The following is a 22,155-nucleotide window of genomic DNA, read 5'->3' on the forward strand; positions in this document are numbered from 1 at the left end:
AATAGTATTGCCACCTCATAGCCTTTCAGGATTTCTACTAAAGTATTTTGATATGAATGAGGATAAATCATCTTGGTTATGGTCTCTATACAGAGATGGATCAGCTTTTCAGTAAGAGCTCTTATTACCTGGGTAAAATAGGGCAAGTTTCTCAACTTCTCTCTTAATGTTTTGATTGAAAAAAATGGGAATAGCAATGCCTATTTTACTGAGTTGTGAGGATTACATGAGATGAAGTTTCTAAAGACCAACCATGGTGATTGGTGTAGAATAGAGAATTACCGGATACAGCTCCTGGTCTAATTTGTGTGCCAAATGGCACTGAAAGGACCAGGGCTTTTCAGCATTTTTCTAGTATGTGTGTGGGAGGCTGGATTAATTCTAGGACTTGTCAAAGTTTGGGTGTGACTTATGTATCACCACCATATGTGCTTCAAACTTACTGCCCAAGTGAAAAAAAAAAAAAAAGATGTTTGATTTGATGTAGTTTTACCGCATTTTAAGGAGATTTTATGAATGAGAAACTGAGCTTATATACATTTCAACACTAGAATTGTTTTAATGAGTTACCATTATACATTTAAAATTATTTGACTTGCTTTACAATCTCATAATTACAAACCAGGTCACATTATTTTATTCAATTTTTTTTTGTTTTTGCAAATAAATTTTTTTTTATTTGTCACCATTAAAAGTCTGAATTTTAAACAGATTCTTAGAGTGGTAGTTCACATCTTATACCTCATTCGATTTTAACACCTGTCCCATCCCCAGTAGCATTTCCAAAACTATTACTTTCACTGGGAAGCTCCCTGAATTTTCCCAATTCAAACTGTGCTTCTTGAGCATTTTTACCTTTCTAATGACAGCATCACAGAGAAGATCAATGGGGAAGCCTTTTCTGGATCTTTCCCCATGCTATCTGTAGTCCATTTATTGACCGCTTCTTTCAAATCATTTGCATCTCTCAGGTCATGATCTCCGTTGTCTCGATTTGGTGGTGAGCATAAGAGGTCTTCAGACTCTGATTGTTATGTTTTTTAGGTAAAACTAACCCCCGTTGAAACAAATAACCATCTGTCATCTTGACATCATCAACATGAGCTTGAGTCATGATCTGCCATTTTTTTTTTTTTTTTGACCGTGGAGCATTTTTGTCATGGTTCATGCAGTGAACATTCCAGTAATTAGGTTGAATTTTCTAAATGCAAACTTATCATTTTGCAGATTAGCAAGGCTCAGTTCAGAAACCTTTGAGGCCATCCCATCCATTTTGATCCCCTGGAGTCTCGTGACTAGTATTTTCTGAAATTTCTTAAATTGACAAAGCTGGTGCTTTCGCATGAAACCACTCTTTGTTAGAAAATGGATCTAACTTTATTCTTGGTCCATTTTTTGCCACTTCTCATAAGGTGCTTCGCACTCCCCCCCCCCCCCCCCCCCGCCCAGCACCCCCAACTGCCATGGTGCTGCTCAGAGAGCAAAAAGGGCGCATTGTTTAAATTTATTCTTTAGGTCAAGTCACTTAAACCCTTACTTGTCTGTTTATCACCACGTTGAGAATTATCCCTAAACTTCACCTCATTGTGTTAATTGAATATTCTGGAAAATCTGGGGCTATACTCAGACTGTAGAGTGGGGGTGGGGTGGGAACTGGCATTACATTGGCGCACTCCTGTGGTAGAATTCATTGCCAACAATGGGCTTTTTGGTTCCTGTCCAGGTTGCAAAGATGTTCCACCTGGCTACTAATACGTATTAGTTTCCTGTAGTATGGAAACAAATTGCCACAAATCTACGATGGCTCAGTTCTGTAGGTCAGGAATGTAGGTTGTCTTGTCTGATTCCTCTTGTGTCTTAACAAGAGCAAGGTGTTTGCCAGTCTGGACTCTTTTCTGGAGCTTCTGGAGGGAAATGTGCTTCCAGGCTCATTCAGGTTGTTGGCAGAATTCATTTCCATGTGGCTTTAGATTGAGATCCTCCTTTCCTTGCTGCAGTTCATCCTCAGCTCCTAGGGGCTGCCTGCATTCCATGGTTTGTGATCCCCTGCTTTAGAGACAGCCAGAGCGGCCTGAGTCCTTCTCACCCTTCAAGTCTGTCCAACCTCTCCTTCTGCCGCATCTCTCAGACTCTTCTGCCTCCTTCTTCTTTAAGGGCTTAGGTGATAATATTAGGTTGAGTGCACCCAGATAATGCAAGATAATTTCCCTGTTTTAAGATCCAAAACCTTAATCACATCTGGAAGTCTCTTTGGCCATGTAATGTAATGAAAAGATGATAAATGATAGATAATGAGAATAAAGAATGCCATATGTGTGAAGGTTCTAGAGATGAGGGAGTAGAAAGTAGGTTGTTTTGTTTGTTTTTTCTTTCTTTCCTTTTTTGTTTGTTTGTTTGTTTGTTTTGTGGTGGTGGTGGTGGGAGGCACCTTCCTTTGCCTACAACATCAGATTACAACTTTTTTTTGGTTCAATAAACCTAGACTCGGGGCGCCTGGGTGGCGCAGTCGGTTAAGCGTCCGACTTCAGCCAGGTCACGATCTCGCGGTCCGTGAGTTCGAGCCCCGCATCAGGCTCTGGGCTGATGGCTCGGAGCCTGGAGCCTGTTTCCGATTCTGTGTCTCCCTCTCTCTCTGCCCCTCCCCCGTTCATGCTCTGTCTCTCTCTGTCCCAAAAATAAATAAAAAAATAAAATAAAAAAAAAAAAATAAACCTAGACTCCACTGTTGGCCCCTAAAGTACAGCACCTCCCAGTCCAGAGGCATACCTTGCAGTAGTCATATGTTCTGCTATATTGAGCTTTCTGTCTCCACAAGCCCTCAAATCCTGGTGTGGGACACAGGTCACCAGCCTGGGTGCTCTCCTTCCTCAGTGTATATATTTTTATTTCAGAGGTCTTGTTTTATATCCCTGCCACTAAGCTGCTGTCAGGAGGCCTCCTGGTTTGCTGTGAAAACATGTCCCTGGATACATTTTTCTAACTTCACTATTAAAGGAGTTGAGAAAGGGGTCTTGATCTGCTGCCCCCCAGAAGCCTCCTGCCTTTTTATGCAGATTTATTTACTTCTTCTGTAGAATCAGCTTTGAAGGACAGGGATGGAAACTCTCTTAGAGTTGATAAATGGATTAAATGAACCAGTATTCAGGAAGCAGAATGGTGAGGTGGTTCTGAGCATAAGCTCAGAAGTAAGAGCGCCTGGCTTCAGAGCCCATCTCTGTTGTTAAGGAGCTGGGTGACCTTTATATGTTGCATAACCTCTCCTTACCTCAGTTTCCTCATCTGTAAACTTCACTGGATTGTGGTGAGAATTAAATTAGTACATCTAAAATGGCACTAGACACATAAAAATCACATAAAGATGTTTATTGTTATAATTATTATTTGCATAAATACAAGGAGCAGAATAAGTGACAGTTAGAATATTGCTCTGGAATTAGGCTGCCTGAGCTTTCCTCCAACCTGTAGCTGTTACTAGCTTTGTGTCTTTGGATATCTAAAAGTTACTAAAACTTTCTATACCTCAGATTCTTCATCTATAAAATGGGAACAATAATTGCTCTCATTTTGTGGTATTTTTGTTGGTGGTATTATGAGAAAATGAAAAAAAATTGTAAGAGCTCAATAAATTGTAGATTCAGTGCATGTGTTAAAGTTGAAAAAACAATACTTACTGTGGGTTTCTTTTATTTGGGGAGGATTTGTTTTTTTATACCAGGGGTTAAGGCATAATAGGGATTTGGGATTTTTAGCCCCTTCAATAATCCACCTTACTAAGAGTCTCAGAATTTGCTGTCCCACTGTGTAGCATGCCCAAGGTTTACACTTAAGGATTCAAGAGTACTTACAGGTATTTGCCTAACTCTAACTTTTAAGTTTGGTTTTTGCTGTCAGCTCCCATTTATTATTTGGTTAAATGTTGTTTTTGTATCTCATCTTCATTGGTCTTTGGAGATACCCATTATTTTCTTAGGAAGCTAGCACTGTTATAAAAATCATATGTATTGAAATTTATCTAAGACCGTAGTTACTAGAATAATTAATATACTGTTCTGCTTAAAGCAGAAGTTGAGGATAACATAATTTATAAGTCCTTCTCAATAGGTGTTACTTTTTTTAGAAATCATTTCTATTCCTGATTACATAACTTGATTTACAAAATTGTATTTGGTGAACTATATATACTTTTCCATTTCTAAATAGTTCTGAAACATTTCTGCCTGTTCTGCCCCCATTATTCTTCACTGGGGGGATCCCATCATTCTTCACTGGGGGAGAAGGTAAAGGTGGAAAATAGAATAGGGTGGTAAGATTCATTAAGTGAGTATCCCTTTCTCATACATCACAGATTTAAATTATTCATAGTTTGTGTTTTGAATTATTAATCATACTTACCCTGTAGATCGCAATCTCATGTGGTGTATTTTTTGCTCTGCTCAATTCCAGTATTGAGGAAAAACTTTTTTTTCTCTGTCAAATTATTGTTTTTTGTGGTGGTGGTAGTGGGTGGCACCTGCCTTTGCCTACAACCACCATATAAACATAGTGTGTCACCACAGTTGATCAAATTTATGTTGAGGCATGTAGTTTTTGGAAATTTTCTCAAGGTACTTTTGATTTTTCCCCTGATAACTATAACCTACAGAGACCAGGAATTAGACAAATACTGATGTGAGAAGTTGCAGAATGAATAAATTCTAAGTATCAAGTATCAAGTCGAGCAGCCATCTTTGAAGAACAATTTCAGAGTATCTGTAATACGAGCCACACAAGAAAGAAATAGCTCTAACCCCTTGCAAAAAGCCTTTTCCATTCAGGTACTCTCTGTTTTTTGATTAGAGAGTTTAGTCCATTTACATTTAATTATTGATAGGTGTGTACTTATTGCTATTTTGTTCATTGTTTACTTGTTTTTATAGTTTCTCTGTTCCTTTTTTCTTCTCTTATTCTCTTCCTTTGTGGTTTGATGACTTCCTTCAGTGGTATACTTAACATTCTTTTCTCTTTATTGGTTATGTATTTATTATAGATTTTTGCTTTATGATTAGTTACCATGAGGTTTACACACACCACTTATTTCTATAATAGTCTCTTACCAGTTGTTAACAACTTAAGATTGGTCCCAGTCTAAACCTCAATATTTCTCCCTCCCTCTGTATTTTACAATTTCAGTGTCAATTTTACTTGAGTGTCCCAAGTAATTAATCCACTATCTTTACTGTATTTTTACTTTTGTAGTGAGATTTATTCTCTTGTAGGTTTTATTGTAAGTAGTGCACTTCTTTTTAGACTAAAGAAGTCCCTTTAACTTTTCTTGTAAAGCCTGTTTAGTGGTTGTGAGCTCCTTTAGCTTTTGCTTATCTAAAAATATCTTTATCTCTTCTTCAGATCTGAATGGTAACTTTCCTGGGTAGAGTATTTTTTATTGGGATTTTCTTTTCTTTAAGCACTTTGAATATGTCATGCGACTCCTTTCTGGTCTATAAGTTTCTGCTGAAAGCTCTGCTGATAGTCGTATGGGGATTCCCTTGTACATAACAAGTTGTTTTCCCTTACTGCATTCAATATTCTCTGCTTGTCTTTAAATTTTGACTTTTTAATTACAGTGTGTCTCTGAGTCTCTTTGGGTTCATTGTGTTTGGAACTTCCTGGACTTTCTGCATCTGGCTGTTGGTTTCCTTCTCCAGGTTAGGGAAATTTTTAGCCATTATTTCTTAAAACAAGATTTTTGTGCCTTTCCCTCTCTCTTCTTCTGGGACCTCTAATATGAATGTAGTCCATGTAATTTTGTCCTATAAACACCTTCAGTTGTCTTCACTTTTTTTTCTTTTGACTGCTCTGATTGAATGAATTCTACTGCTTTGTCGTTCAGGTGACTGATCCTCTCTTCTGCTTCATCTAGTCTGCTGGTGAACCCCTCTAATGTATTTTTCAGTCAGTTATTTTATGGTATTCTTTAGCTCTGTGGCATTTGTTTGGTACTTTCTTGTATTTTTTATCTTGTTTTTGAAGTTCTCATTGTGTTCATCTGTTCTTCTCCACAGTCTGATGAGCATCTTTGTGACCATTATGTTGAACTCTTTATCAGTAAATTCTGTTTCATTAAGGTTTTTTTCCTGAAGTTTTATCTTGTTCTTTCATTTAGAATATATTTCTCTGTTTTTTTTCAGTTTGCTTGTCTCTCTGTTGTTTTTTGTACAGTAGATAAAACAACCACCTCTCCAATTCTTGAAGGAGTGGCCTTGTGTAGGGAACAAACTTGTCTTTCAGCTGTGCCCTAAATCTTTGTCTTATCTCAAACTTTTGTGCTTGTCCAAGCAGACTTTTATATGTTTAAAATTTTTTTTTAACGTTTATTTATTTTTAAGACAGAGACAGAGCATGAACAGGGGAGGGTCAGAGAGAGGGAGACACAGAATCTGAAACAGGCTCCAGGCTCTGAGCTGTCAGCACAGAGCCCAACGCGGGGCTTGAACTCATGGACCGCGAGATCATGACCTGAGCCGAAGTCGGCCGCTTAACCGACTGAGCCACCCAGGCGCCCCTGTTTAAATTTTTTTTAACATTTATTAATTTTGAGAGAGAAAGTGCACACACGCACAAGCAGGGCAGAGAGAGAGGGAGACACAGAATTTGAAGTAGGCTCTAGGCTCTGAGCTGTCAGCACAGAGCCTGATGCGGGGCTCAAACTCATGAACCATGAGATCATGACCTGAGCCAAAGTCAAGCACTGAGCCACCCAGGTGCCCTGACCTTTTATATTTTTAATAGCTCTCAGTAGTTGAGAATATGCCAGGACCTGTCAGTGTCCTTAAGGGGAAGTTCTCAGCACCTAGATTCAGACTAACTGGAAGCCAGGTCATCAGGCAACAGTTTTTAAAGTGTGCAGATACATACAGTCCTGTGGGACTATAAACCTAAATCCCATTATGGTGGCAGTTATAGAAATTGAGGTTCTAGACAAGTGTAAGCTCTTTTATAGAAGATACTGGTGAGCTGCAGGAAGGCAGAGTACCAAGATAGCCTCTGTAACCTGAGTTTCTTAGAAATATCTCTAAAGTCCACCAGGTATATGCCAAACCTGCCCCTCAGGCCAAAGCTTCAGGACAAACAGAGGCTTCCTTCACCGAAAATCAGGGGTGTGTGTAAATCTGCTGTCTTTGTAGTGCCCTGAGTGTGGCAGCCTGCCAACAACTATTTATCTGATTGCCACAATATCATAGGACCTAGAAAGGCAAGCTCCCCTGGCCACCAGAGCCTGGAGGTCAAGGGATGTCCACTGGGCAGTGACTAAAAACCATGAAGCCAGACGTAAAAACTAGGACACCAGCTCTGTGTAGGGCTTTTCCCCAACCGCCAAAGGAGACATTGGCAGTCTGGAGCACAGCAGATACAGTTAACAAAGGTAGCTCCTGCCCTTCAGGGTCTCTGGAAAGGATTCGAATCAGCCCTTAGATGCTGCATGTTTAATTAGAAGCCTGCACCTTAGGTCACAGCCACAATGATTACCTAATAGGCCCTATTCACAGAAAGACTAAGCTCCTGGGTCTGTTGCCTCTTGCTGTGCACTGGGGGAGGTAACTGTTTAAGCACTCTTTCTCTGTTGGTTGGAGTGTTGTGGGACTTAAAATCATAAACCCATGTGTATGCTACCTACAACAGACTCACTTTACATGTAAGGACACACACAGACTGAAAGTGAAGGGATAGAATAAGATACTTTATGTCAATGGAAACCAACAGAAAGCTGGAGTAGTTACATCAGACAAATTGAACTTTAAAGCAAAGACTGTAATAGACAAATGGGTGTTACATAATGATAAAGGGCTCAATCCAGCAGGAGGATATAACATTTGTAACTATTTATGTACCCAACATAGAAGCACTAAATATACAAAAGCAAATATTAATAGACTTAAAGGGAGAGATAGGCAGCATTACATACTAATGAGTTTAATACCCCATTGACATCAGTGGATAAATCATCCAGACAGGAAAAACAAGAAAACATTGCCCTGATATCAAAACCAGACAGGGGTGCCACAGGAAGAGAAATTACAGGCCAATATCCTTGAAAAACATAGATGCAAAAGTCCTCAACAATGTATCAGCAAACTGAATTCAACAGTGCATTAAAAGGGATTATGTACCATGATAAAGTGGGATATTTATTCCAGGGATGCAAGGATGGTTCAACATCTGTAAATGAACTAGTGTGATACACCACATTAACAAATGGTAGGATAAAAATTATATGATCATCTCAAAATGCAGAAAAAGCATTTGAGAAAATTCACCTTCCATTTATGATTAAAAACTCTTAACAAAATGGGTATAGAGGGAATGTACCTTCATACAATAAGGACATATATGACAAAGCCACAACTAATATTGTTCTTTCAGGAACAAGACAAGGGTGCCTATTCTTGTCACTGCTATTCAGCATAGTTTTGGAAGTCCTCACTAGAATAATTAGGCAAGAAAAGGAAATAAAGGCATCCGAATGGAAAAGGAATTAACAAAACTGTCACTATTTGCAAATAGCATGATGTATTTGGAAAATCCTAAAGACTGCACCAAAAACCTATTAGTACTAATAGATGAATTAAGTTTCAGGATACAAAATCAGTACACAAAAATTCTGTTTGTTGTGTTTCAATACACTGATAATAAACTTTCAGACAAAGAAAATAATCCCATTTACATATGCATCAAAAATAATAAATTTCCTTGGATAAATTTAGTCAAGTAAGTGAAATATCTGTATGCTGAAAACTGTAAGATATTAATGAAATAAATTGAAGAAGACAGAAATAAATTGGAAGAGTCAATGTTGTTAAAATGTCCATGCTAACCAAAGCAGTCTATAGAATCTGTGCAATCTATATCAAAATTCCAATGACATTTTTCAAAGAAATAGAACAAATAATCCTAAAATTTATATGTAATCACACACACACACACACACACACACACACACACACACACACACAAAATCCCAAAATAGCCAAAGCAATTTTGAGATAGAATAAAACTGGAGGTATATGCTCCCTGATTCAGACTGTCTGACAAAACTATAGTAAGTAAAACTGTATGGTATTGGCATAAAAACAGACCCATAAATCAAAGGAAAAGAATAAAGAGCCCAGAAATAAACACACCAATATATGGTCAATTAATTTACAGCAAAGGAGCTAAGAATATATTATTTGGAAAGGATAGTGTCTTCAATAAATGGTGTTGGGAAAACTGCACAGCCACATGCAAAGGAATGAAAGTTGACCACCATTCTATAGCATACTCACAATCGAAACAGATTGAAGACTTGAATATAAGACCTGCAATCAGGAAGCTCTTAGAAGACTACATAAGGTGTAAGCTCCTTGACATAGGTCTTGGCAGTGATTATTATTGTTTTTAATCTGACACCAAAAGCAAAAGCAACAGGAAAAAATAAGTCAGGTGGGACTACATAATACTTAAAAACTTCTCCATAGCAAAGGAAACCATCAAGAAAATGAAAAGGCATCTTAATGGGATTAAATGTTTGCAAATCATAAATCTGATAAGGGGCTGATTCCAACATATATAAAGACCTCAAAAAAACCCTCAATAGTGAAAAACCAAACAATCAATTTAAAATGTGTGTGTGTGTGGGGGTGTTGAATCTGAATAGATATTTTTTTTTCAAAGATTTACAAATAGCCAACAGGTACTTGAAAAAAAGCTGAACATAGTCATTGTGACTAATTATGCAAATCAAAACCACAATGAGATACCACCTTATATCTATTAGAATGACTATTAAAAGGACAAGAAATAGCAAGTGTTAGCACGGATTTGGAAATATAAATAGTTTCTCCACTATGGAAACCAGTATGGAGTTTCCTCAAAAACTTTAAAGTAGAATTACCATTAACCCAGCAATTACATTTTTGGGTATTTATCCAAAGAAGACAAAAACACTAACTCAAAAAGATATGTACACCCCATGCTTGTTGCAGCATTATTTGCAATAGCCAGGATATTGAAACAACCTTAGTATCCATTGGTGAATTAATGGATAAACATACTCACACACAGATAATGGGATATTTCCACCTGTATAAAAGAGTGAACTCTTGCCATTTGTGACAACAGGTATGGACCTTCAGGGCATTATACTGGGTGAAATAGGTCAGACAGATAAAGACAAATACCATGTGATCTCTCTAATTAAATAATAATAATAATAATAATAATAATAATAATAATAATAGGGGTGCCTGGGTTGCTCAGTCGGTTAAGCACCTGACTTTGGCTCAGGTCATGACCTCAGTTTGTGAGTTCGAGCCCCATGTGGGGCTCTGTGTTGACAGCTCAGAGACTGGAGCCTGCTTCAGATTCTGTATCTGCCTCTCTGTCTCTGCCCCTCCTCCACTTGGGTGTGTTCTCTCTCTCAAAAATAAACATTAAAAAAACATTTTTTTAAGTAAAAAAACCCTCACAGATAGATTAGTTGTTGCTAGAGGTAGAGCGGATTAATGTGTAAAGAAATGGGCAAAGGAGATATAAATTTATTTTAAAAATAAAAAGCCTTTTTGTGTACTACTGATTTGTATTCATATCTTGAAATTGTTCATTGTAAAATACTTCCTTTGCCCAATTTTCAGATAAAATATTCTCATATATAAAGTGATAGAATAAGCAAATATTTAATTTGCAAGCCAGAAATATGTTAACTGCTTCAATTCTCCTTGTCTTTTTAAGTACAGGAAGGTAGAAATACTAACAAAAAGAAACTGCAATAATAATCACTACAAATAATAAAAAAACTTATAACTTTCTTTGCTTAGCAGTTTGTTACTGAAAAACCTCCAGAAATTTTACTCTTGAAATTGCTAAAATATTTTTACTTTTTGATGATGTCACTCCACAGTAAGAATCATTATGATTTGTATGATTGACTATCTCATAAAAAATGTGAATTCTTTATATTTGACAGCTATTTCAAGTACTCCAACTCAAAATAAATTAAAAAAAATTCAGTGTTCATTTATTTTTGAGAGAGAGAGCGGGGGAGGGGCAGAGAGAGAGAGAGAGGGAGACAGAGGCTCTGAAGCAGGCTCCTCACTGACCGCACAGAGCCAGGTGCAGGGCTCAGACGCACAAACAGAGAGATCATGACCTGAGCTGAAGTGGAATGCTTAGCCAGCTGAGCCACCCAGATGCCCCCAACTCAAAATTAATAGGGGAGACTCATCCCACAATCCTGGGGTTTATTTAGTGTGAAAGGAATATTTCTGATTGTTGGTTAGTAAGATGGAGTAAGGCAGATAAATAACTATTATCCTACGTATTGTTTCACATTGAGAGTGTTTCAGTGTTCAAATTGTTCGAAATATATTTTCACCTGAAAATTTCTTATTTTGAGGAAAGAGTATGAACTGAAGGTAGGTGAGTGAATAGATGTGAACAAGATGATTTTAAAGTAAGTAGTTTCAATTATCTATGAAAAGTTTAATTTTTTTTTTGTTTTGCTTTGCTTTTTGTTTTAAAAAAATTTTTTTTAACGTTTATTTATTTTTGAGACAGAGAGAGACAGAGCATGAACGGGGGAGGGGCAGAGAGAGAGGGAGACACAGAACTGGAAGCAGGCTCCAGGCTCTGAGCCATCAGCCCAGAGCCCGACACGGGGCTCGAACTCACGGAACGTGAGATCGTGACCTGAGCTGAAGTCGGACGCTTAACCGACTGAGCCACCCAGGCGCCCCATGCTTTTTGTTTTTAAATATCATCTATAACATTCAGACAAGGCAGTACATAAATATTAGAAATAACCTATTTCTGTTTATATATTGCAGTATATACAGAATTTAAATCCTATATAAAGATATGAATTTGCAACTGGAGCCTCAATAGATAGAAAAATGCAAAAATCTTGAGCATCACTAACAAATACACATGTGTTTCTGTTTTCAGTAACAGTACTTGTTCAGGATAATGCAATAATAGATCTTTTATCTATTTTATCTTAATAAAAGCATTTTAATGAACTTTGGAAATTGAAACATTTCAATATCTGAACTTTCTCCCTTTCTGGTTCCCCTGGTCCAAGAATGAGACCCTGACTGGGCCCAACAGCCCCCTCAACTGAGGTTAGCAACATTGAGGGGATGTGTTACTGTAGATGGTTTCCATGTCCCAAGAGGTGCTCTTGTCTTCTGTCACTCTGTTGATAGCCACACCTGTATAGCTAAAAGGTCTGCATGACCAACTCTGGATATAGTTTTCTTTTTTGGTGGGGAAGTCATGGTTGATGGCTGAAGCAGTCTGCTTCACATCAGTTTGTGTCCATGTCAAGAAAAATGACAAGTTCAGTGTGTGGATGGGGAGACAGGAGGACTGAGACATATATGTAGGCAGTCAGAGGTCAAAAGGAAACATCACCTTACCCCCATAGACCTTCGGCATTCCAGATTTTATCCCAGGTTTCTATGTTTCTGGGGGTTGGAAGTCACTAGTTGCACCTTGTAGAGAGGCTCACCTTTGAAGAACATGCTATGTAACATCTATGAGTGATCAAATGGGCATTTTGTGTTAAAGGACTGTAATGTGCTTGTGTGGGCATTATTGGAAGGTCACTAACATAACATTCTATTATCTTGTCTGCAAGCTTATGTAACTCTTTTAGAAACTTACCGGTTTCATTATTTCTTCTTATTTATTGCTAACCTGCTGAGTCATTTAGCCATGAGACTTGGAAGAACCAGAGTCTCTAACTCATGTTTCATCACGTAATGTTTTTTTGGGGGTTATTTGTATTTGCTTTGTATATTTCTAAAAAAAGCCTCTTTCAATTCTTGTATGTGTATAATAGGGTAGGTATAAAGAAATTTAAATGTCACTTTATAAAAAATGCTAATAGCCAGGGGAAAGAGGGTGACATGATCACTTATTACATTTGTGATGCTCATTTGATAAAAATTATCATTTGTTTGCAAGAGGTGCAGCTTTTCCTGGTTTTGAAACATAAGCTCCAGTTTGCTCCATTAGTCCTTATGGGACAGACATTGTGATGTAGGAGGGTCAGCTCATCAACAGATTCTGTAAAACAGTATAACTTGATTTCTTTCTTTCACATTATGATTAAAGGTCAGTTTCAAAAAAAATTTTTGTGTGTGTAACATTCTGAAGGATATACAATTAATTCTCCTTTAAAATTTTTTGAGATCTAAAATTGACCTTACAGTACTATACCATAAGATTGACCTTCACTTACTATTTAGATAGTAGAAATTTTGTCTTTGGATCAAGGCTGCCTGTCAGAAAGTTGTGTATTCCACATAACTTTGGCCCATCAGCAATTTGCCTTTTCTCAACTAACAGAATATTACTACATCACTGGTTTGCAAGGAGAATGAAAAATAGCTTTATGATACCCTTTCCTAAAGCAGTCGTGTAATCCTAATCTATGCTATTACCATTATTAATACCTTTTAAAGTCTCTCCTATGTTTATCTTCCTTAGAAAACTTCAAACCCTCCAAGGCAAGGGATTTTGTTACGTTCTAGAAGTTTTGAGAACCTAGGAGAGTGCCTGGTTTGTGGCATGTGCTCAACAATTCTGTTGTGTAATAGAATAAATTAATGAAGGTAATTCTTTGAAAACTTTTACATGAAATTCCATAATCCCATTCATTCATTCTGTTTAACAGTGCATGCTATTTGGAAATTTTATTTTTGTTACTCTTTTGGCCCATTTCATCACCTATATTCATTTGTGATAGGCAATATCTGATTCTTTATGTTCGAAATCAAGCAGTAGAGTGATGGACAGTTCAGGCTTTGGAGTCAGATGGGGGGGTGAGTTGTAGCTCTGCCGCATTTTAAATCTGGATTATTGAATATATTAACCTCACTTTTATTCCTGCATTTGTAGAATGGGTGTGAGGTAGAACCCACTTCACAAAGTGGTTTGTGAAGATTGACCATGTAAATAAAGTACTTAGCCTGGCACATAATTAGTGCTCGATGAAACAAGTTTTATCATAGTTGATATTCAGATAGTTGACTTGCCCTTCAGCTAAATAAGCCTAATTTCTTTAACCTGATTAATCAAAGTCTAGTTATCCAGTAGTTCAATTCTCCTTAATTTTAGTTAGTTGAAGAAATGTTTATAGCCTAGGGAAAATGCAAATAGTAGACTACTATCATCTAGTTAATAATGCCATCTGGTTGCTAGGTTAAATTGTGCCTTGTATTATTAATTATGGGAATTCCTGTTTTTTTTTTTTTTTTTTTTTTGCTTTGATATCTTTAAAATGTTACACTTGTTGAAGAAATCAGATTTCTTTTTTATTTCAGATTAAATTCATTTTGTGGTCATATGCAGAATTTCAGCAAATTTTATTTATAGACCTTTACATCCCCGTGGAGCTAAAATAAACAAAGTGAATTTTGCAAGATTGTGGTTTCAATACCCTGAATGTCATTAAGTCCCAAAAATAAAGAGTGCTGGCTTAGATGTCAGAAGTCCTTCATTCTTATTTTTATTCCCTTGGTTATTAATTTGTGACCTTGGGCAAGCTATTTAACTTCACTCTTACTAATTTTTCTCATCTTTTCCTGCCTTCTCTACCTCACAGAATCTTCATGAGGCTGAAATGAGAAAATATTTGAGGATGGTAAAAACTGTAGAAGTCTATGGTTCTTTTGTGTTAAGGCAGTGTTTTGTGATGTTAATTTTATACACAAGATCATAATGTAGTCTGAGGCGATGAAAACATGTCTGTTCACCTGACTTTTTATACCAGATCAATGTCAGAAATATTCAGGAACTGCATTTAATGATTTTTTTATAGTTTCCTTTGAAAGAAAACTTGCAGAGTCATCACATAATAGCTTGTTATTTGTGTCCCCTCCACAGAGTTTGCTGCTACTCAAGCATTGTGGTTCTTTTAGATGAAGGCCCAGCCTAAGTAAATGGGAAAGTCAGCAGATAGAGCTGCAGGAACTTTTTGAAAACAGCTGAACATACCAGTGTTTGTCCTTCTAGTTTGTGAGCCCAAAAGACCTCTGTTTCCTCAGCCGTGTTGATATTTACGTATGTTAACATAATTACTCCTAAATGGCCATGCAATGGCTGCATTGTTTCCTTTCTTGACAAGGACCTGGAGATTTTGAACCTTGAAGAATGCATTGCAGCCTGCGTATGGAGCTGTTTTCCTTTTAGCATTTCTTAGTTCTTAGGGTTCCACTGAGATCAAGTGGACGTGGAGTGTTATGGGCTAAATTTTGTGTCCCTCCAAAATTCGTATGTTCACTTCTTAACCTCTACGACCTGAGAATATGATTACATTTGGAGATAGGGCAGAGGTAACTAAGGGCCACCCATGTGGGGGGCGGTACTCCACTCTGACTGATGTCCTGAGGAGAAGAGGATGAGATCTAGGGATGAGCTTGCACAGATGAAAGACCATGTGGAGACACTCAGAGAGGAGGCAGCCACCAATAAGTCAAGGAGAGAGGCCTCCAGAGACGCCAAGCCTAAGACACCTTGATCTTGGACTTCCGGCCTTCAGAACAGTGAGAAAATTCTATTGTGGAAGCCTCCCAGTCTGTGGTATTTTGTTGCGGCAGCTCTAGCAAACAAACAGATCCTGGATGCTGGGCGTTCTCCACTGGGAGTGTAAGAAACTCTACTAGGAGCCTTAAAAAGCCTCCATAATCCACATATAAATAGAGTTTGAATTTGAATGTAGTAGAGGTTCACAGATTTTACAGTTTGTAAATTCATTTTTTTAAAAGGTAGAAGTGATGGCAAAGCTGCTTTTAGGTAGAGAAAAGACAAAGAGGACAGTATTTGAGATGGTTTACTTGAAAGCTTACTTTTAGGGGCACCTGGGTGGCTCAGTTGGTTGAGCATCCAACTTGGTATCAGCTCATGTGGTGATCTCATGGTTTCATGGGTTCAAACCCCGTGTCAGGCCCTGGGCAGTGACTACATGGAGTGTGCTTCAAATTCTCTCTGTCTCCTGCTGTCTCTGCCCCTCCCCTGCTTGCACTCTCTCTCTCAAAATAAATACATAAACTTCAAGAAAAAAAATGCTTTTACGCTTGGGGTGCCTAGATGGTTCAGTCGGTTAAGCGTCTGACTTCGGCTCAGGTCGTGATCTCACGGTCTGTGAGTTCGAGCCCCACGTCGGGCACTGTGCTGACAGCTCAGAGCCTGGAGCCTGCTTTGGATTCTGTCTCCCTCTGCCTCTGCCCCTCCCCTGCTTGTGCTGTCTCTCCTCTCTCTCTCTCTCTCTCTCTCTCTTAAAAATAAACCTTAAAAAATTAAAAAAAGCTTTTACTTCTTTCATAGTTTGATACACTTTTTTACTTTAAAATTATAGAGGAATTGATACACATGGCTTAACATTTCTTTAAGAAACATACCCAAGGTAGGTTCTTTTGGTGGTTTTTTGTTGATTTTAAATCCTTACATTTCCCATATTAGTAACTCAAAACAAGTGTTTTGATGTTAATATAAATGAAATGGTCTAAATTACATATGAAATTTTGGTGTGGGGGGGAATTCTCCACTTCCTTCATTAATGATTTATACTTGGCTTAATTTTGATTTTCAAATATTGAATCCTATTCATATACCTGTTCACTGAAATGGCCATTTTTAAAATACAATATTGATACTGTCTTTACACACATAGTGCTGTACAATTTTAAAATGCTTGCACATGCACAGCATCATCCAGTCCTCCAAAAATCTTTTGGGGTTAGCATTATTCTGTTAATTTTCCAGGAAATGATTCCCAGAGAGGTTAGGATACTTTCTCAGAGTCACACAGTGGTTTCACAGATCCCATATTTTCTCAGTCCCCATCCAGAGTTCTTCCTCTGTTTCTTAGACACGGGGACACCAAGCCCCATGGACTGAGAGATGCATTTTATGTGTGTGTGCACATGTGCCTGTTGTTTATGTGTATTTCCCTTGTTTCTAGCTCTTCCCTTTGCTCTTCTGATAATTTTGTGGCAAGTATTTTACTATGTAGTGGTGATGTGCATGTTTTCTTTTTTCTTTTGGTACTTGTATGCACATGTGCACATGTGTGTGTATGTTCAGTGATATCAAAATATAACTTGAAGCAGTGGAAAGATTTGTCATCTGTAAGCTTAGCTAGTAGGATGGGTGCAACTTCTGGCTGAAAGAAAAAAAAAGATTTTAAGATGTCCATGACTGTTACTTCATATTTTAGTAGATACCAGAATCTGTTTATAATAGTTAAAGGCTAGGTCTCAAAATTTGTTTCTCTGGAAACACATCATTTGTAATCTTTAGCTCCTAAGGTAGACAACCTTTATGAGGGTTATGTGTTAGTATTCAGATCATTATTAAGCTAGCTCATTGTTCCTCAGGCCTAACACGAAATCCCTGTCTTTTCACGTTTCCTAGCAACTGACTCACACGTGGAGGATGCAGAAAGAAAGCCATCAGGGACTTGCTCTGCATTTCTCAAACAGCCTCTGAGAAATAGTACCCAGACTACATTGTTTCTCTTCACTGTTTCTAGTAAAAGCTTGCCTTTTATGTTCATTAGATTCTAAGAGAGAATAGTCATAGAGGATGAACATGAAAAATTGAGTAGTGATGATGAAATATCAAAGCCAGATTATTGGAAATTTTCATCATTAGTAATATTTTTTTATAGCCATTGCTATTTATGTGTATCTTGAAATGATGGTTACTAAGGTAAGGAGATGAAATCAGTTCTGTTTTATACTTGAGAATTAAGGTAGTTATTATTATAAAGTTACTCCTCTTAGAGGCCTAATAAGTACTTGTTCATAATTGTGAAATAAAATGCATCTTCAATTTTTCATTTCCTTAAAGGAAGGGAGGACAGTGTACCCTAAATTTATTATATATTTATGTGTATGTAACTCTTTGTACACACACCTGTGTATTTTAAACCTTTAGACTGACAAATTGAAAAATGCTTTCTGAACTAAATGATACATTTCATTACATTTAAACAAAATGAACAAATAACTTCATCCCAATTTCTCTGTATGGAAATTGATAGTAATTTGGTGTTGAAGTTTTAGCACGTTTAAAATAGAAACTATGATTTTTATACTTTATTGTATTTTTATTTTCTTTTAATCTTACCATTTAATTTGGGTGGCCTAAAATGTAAAATACAATGACATTTGCCTGTTAATAATACTAAGACATATATACTAGAAAAAAAGTGCCTTTCAGATGACAAGAATCTGAAGTTATGTCTCTTCTCTTAACTGTCCTTGTGCTGTTTGCTGTAACTGACCCTAGGAAAGGGGGCTGTGGAAGGAAAAGAGTGATGAGGGAAGAGAAAGCAAGAGGAAAATGGAAGGAAAGATGAAGCATGAGTAAAAAAAAAAAAAAAAAAAAAATGGTTGTGAGGGCACCTGGGTGGCTCCGTCAGTTAAGCATCTGACTTCAGCTCAGGTCATGATCTCACAGTCCATGAGTTCGAGCCCCACGTTGAGCTCTGTGCTGACAGCTCGGAGCCTGGAGCCTGTTTCGGATTCTGTGTCTCCCTCTTTCTCTGCCCCTCCCCTGCTCATGCTCTGTCTGTCTCTGTCTCAAAAATAGATAAAAACATTTAAAAAAATTAAAAATAAATGGTTGTGACTAGTGAACGGTGGGGCAGTGGGACTGAGTGGAGCTGCTACGTCTTTCTCCCTACCACCTCTGTGAAAGTAGTGTTCTGCTGTTACTTGGCCAGGAATGAGCGTGTTTACCAGCCAGCACCCGCCAGGGTGCACTGGTGCTCTCCATGCAATACCCAGCATGAAGAAAGAATACAGGTAGAAAACATAATCCTGTGGGACCTTGAGCATGAGTTGAGCACATTGTTTTCATGTCAAATGAAGACTTGGGCTAGATCAGTTCTTTCCTAAAAGCCAGTCTGGGGGCCTGTGCTGATCCATAGAGTTTTCTTGGGTTTTTTAGCCAGCTTAAAAAACTAAGTATTTTTTGGGGCGCCTGGGTGGCACAGTCGGTTAAGCGTCCGACTTCAGCCAGGTCACGATCTCGCGGTCTGGGAGTTCGAGCCCTGCGTCAGGCTCTGGGCTGATGGCTCGGAGCCTGGAGCCTGTTTCCGATTCTGTGTCTCCCTCTCTCTCTGCCCCTCCCCCGTTCATGCTCTGTCTCTCTCTGTCCCAAAAATAAATAAATGTTGAAAAAAAAAATTAAAAAAAAAACTAAGTATTTTATAGCTGGTTCATAATTTAGTCTTCATGGGGTTCAGACTTTTTAAATTTTTATTTTTTTTAATATTAAAAAAAATTTATGTTTATTTATTTATTTATTTTGAGAGAGAGTGTGTGTGTATAAGCAGGGAAGGGGCAGAGAGAAAGAGAGACAGAATCCCAAGCAGGCTCTGCGCCATCAGCACAGAGCATGATGTGGGGCTTTAACTCATGAACTGTGAGATCATGACCTGAGCCAGGATGAAGAGTCACATGCTTAACTGTGCCACCCAGGTACCCCTAAATTCTTTTTTCTGTTTTCTTTCTACTCACTGTATCCAACTGTACTTTGTACAACTGCTCTTTCTCATGGGAAAGCAGAGTTCTCAAATTTTGTTCCCCACTTAAAAAAATTTTTTTTGTCATGTTTTCATTATTTTTTGAGAGAGAGAGAGAGGGAGGGAGAGAAGGAGAGAGAGTGAAGGAAAGAAAGCGGGGGCCGGGCAGAGAGGGAGACAGAGGATCCAAAGTGGGCTCGGCGCTGATAGGCTGACAGCACTGAGCCCAGTATGGGACTCGGATGCTAAACCAACTAAGCCACCCAGGCACCTACCCCCCTCCATTTTTTACGTCCATTTGATTTTAACTTCAGTTTCATATCTGAATTAAGACTTCGCCCTTCACCTCAGATGAGCTAAGTGGCATTGTTGTCCAGCCAAATGATAGCTGTTTATGTCACTTGGTTGCTTTGCCTTACCCCTACCCTTCTCCCATTTTCCACCTTTCAATCCCACGGCCCTTAAGTCTCCACTTCTCCCTATTTCCTGCTTAAATATACACAGGGGGCTGGTTAGTAAGGATACTTCATAAATGCATGCCTAGCTAGGTAGACAATGAGATGTTGGTCTTTTCCATTCATGCGGGTACCTCTTATCTTTATGGGTGATTTTCCTGATCCCTATCTGTAGCCTTGAAATGTGAGGAGAGCCACCCCTCTCTTCTCACATGCACTTCTCTAAAATATATGTTACTTTATTGCTCCTTGGTCTACCACTGCTTTGGACACAGTTCAGGGACAAAAAAGAAATGTCCTACTCGCTATGATACTAGTTTTCACACATGAAAAAATTAGGCTGCCTAATATTCATTCTTTGTAAGTACTGCTCCTTAGAGTAAAATCTTAACTGCGTTAAATTCCCCCCCCCCTTTTTTTAAATGAAATGGTCACAGTAGATGACAGTTGGTTTATTTTTGTTTCTGATGGAAAAAAAATGAAAACTGCTAGTGTCTTATAGCTCACAATACTGACTTGGTAAGTCCAAATATTCTTTAGACATCATTTTCCTCTTTGGTTTTGATTTTGCTTAAGATCTGAATGAGGTACATCTACTATTACCTTAATGGTGATTTTAAAAGGAGAGAAACAACAATTGTGGCAGGGATTACAGCTTTATCTAAAACACTGACCGTCACTGAGCTTCCCAGGTGTCTGGCTTGTGTAGCTTCCAGCCTCAGCAGTGGAAACATTTGTGACCTTGTTCAGGGCCGGCTAGTATGGGGAGCGGAGCAGAGGGAGGGAGACAGGCCTTTGTGTGGGTGGGGAAGGCAGTGGCGAAGCACCCTTTCTTCACAAAGCTAGTAAGGGAGCTGCTGTTGCCTGAAGAACCCGAACCTGAGGGGAGAGAGGGTTCCATCTAGCATTACGCAGCATTCTTCATAACTACCTGCAGTGATTGGCAGGGAATCAAAACAGGTTGTAGTTCCTTAGCCAGTGAAACAGTATTTTACAACGTTATAAACACAGAAAAGGGGTTGTTGAATGATGCCGACAGCTGTTTATGAAATGTATAGCTAAACAAATGCATAAATGAATTAAAATAATGAGTGAATTTTACGGGTGAGAGACGGAAGGTGGGATGGGGGAGGGAGAAGTGGAAGGATGTTGTTGCAATGATGAGAAAAGAGAAGAGACTTGGACCTCTATGCCTAGGTTTGTAAATTTAATACAGTTGAGACTAATTTGAGTGTGTGTGGAGTTTGGGTGTTTAAGAAGCACTAGTATTTTGGAATTTACTACAGCTTATATTATAGAGACATTTGGCATTGCTTAAAGTCTGTAAACTGATCGTGCAATGCCTGCAAGAAATGTGGATGAGGATGTAATAAAGTATTCCTTGCACAGCTGCCACTAGGGGGCGACATAAAGCCCAGTGTCACTTCTTGGCATATTGCGGGTATCTCTCTGCCTTCTTTGCCCTGTTTCTTGTAGCACTGTATCATCACAGCTACCATTTCCCAGACTTCATGCTTCTCTGGCATGTGCTGAGATACTTTTCCTAGAATATGCTAAAACCAGACATGAGAATAATGACACAATTCAACTTGTACTTTTGATACTGTTGAGAACTCAATCAGAGAGGGGGCGTCTGAGTGGCTCACTTGGTTAAGCACCGACTTCGGCTCAGGTCATGATCTTGTGGTTCGTGAGTTCAAGCCCCATGTCAGGCTCTGTGCTGACCCCTCAGAGCCTGGAGCCTGTTTCAGATTCTGTGTCTCCCAGCCTCTCTGTCCCTCCCCTGCTTGCTCTCTGTCTCTCTCTCAAAAATGAATAAACATTAAAAAATATTTATAAAAGAAAAAGAACTCAGGGAGAAATGCACTGCTAAAAACAGGTGCCAGAAGTTAAAGTCTTAACTCCTTATGAAAAATAATCATTTATTTATAATTTGAATTTTATTTATACATTCATTGAGCATTTATTGGGTACTCTGAGTGCTTGGACCTATCAGACCCTAGGGATACTATGGAGAAAAGAGGTAAAGTCTCTCTCCATAAATTGACTATTGTTGATAATGCGGTTATAAACACTGGGGTGCATGTATCCCTTCAAATCTGTATTTTTGTTATCTTTTGGGTAAATACTTAATAGTGCAATTGCTGA

The 22,155-nt window shown here is 38.3% G+C and overlaps 1 protein-coding gene, 1 non-coding gene and 1 pseudogene across 2 annotated transcripts in view; 1 reads left to right on the top strand and 2 right to left on the bottom strand.

Moving 5' to 3' along the window:
• Nucleotides 1-22,155, top strand: part of SLC2A13 (solute carrier family 2 member 13) — a 387,878-nt gene that overhangs the window by 113,636 nt on the left and 252,087 nt on the right. The window lies entirely within an intron of this gene.
• On the bottom strand, nt 743-1,344 carry LOC147579223 (40S ribosomal protein S3a pseudogene; annotated as a pseudogene).
• On the bottom strand, nt 12,391-12,530 carry LOC112868037 (small nucleolar RNA SNORA67). Its single transcript, XR_003224232.1, has one exon. It is a non-coding gene; the product is annotated as a small nucleolar RNA SNORA67 (small nucleolar RNA).

The sequence above is a fragment of the Puma concolor genome, chromosome B4, assembly GCF_028749965.1.
Source record: "Puma concolor isolate L17-30 chromosome B4, mPumCon1.1.hap2, whole genome shotgun sequence".
Classification (NCBI taxonomy): Eukaryota; Metazoa; Chordata; class Mammalia; order Carnivora; family Felidae; genus Puma; species Puma concolor.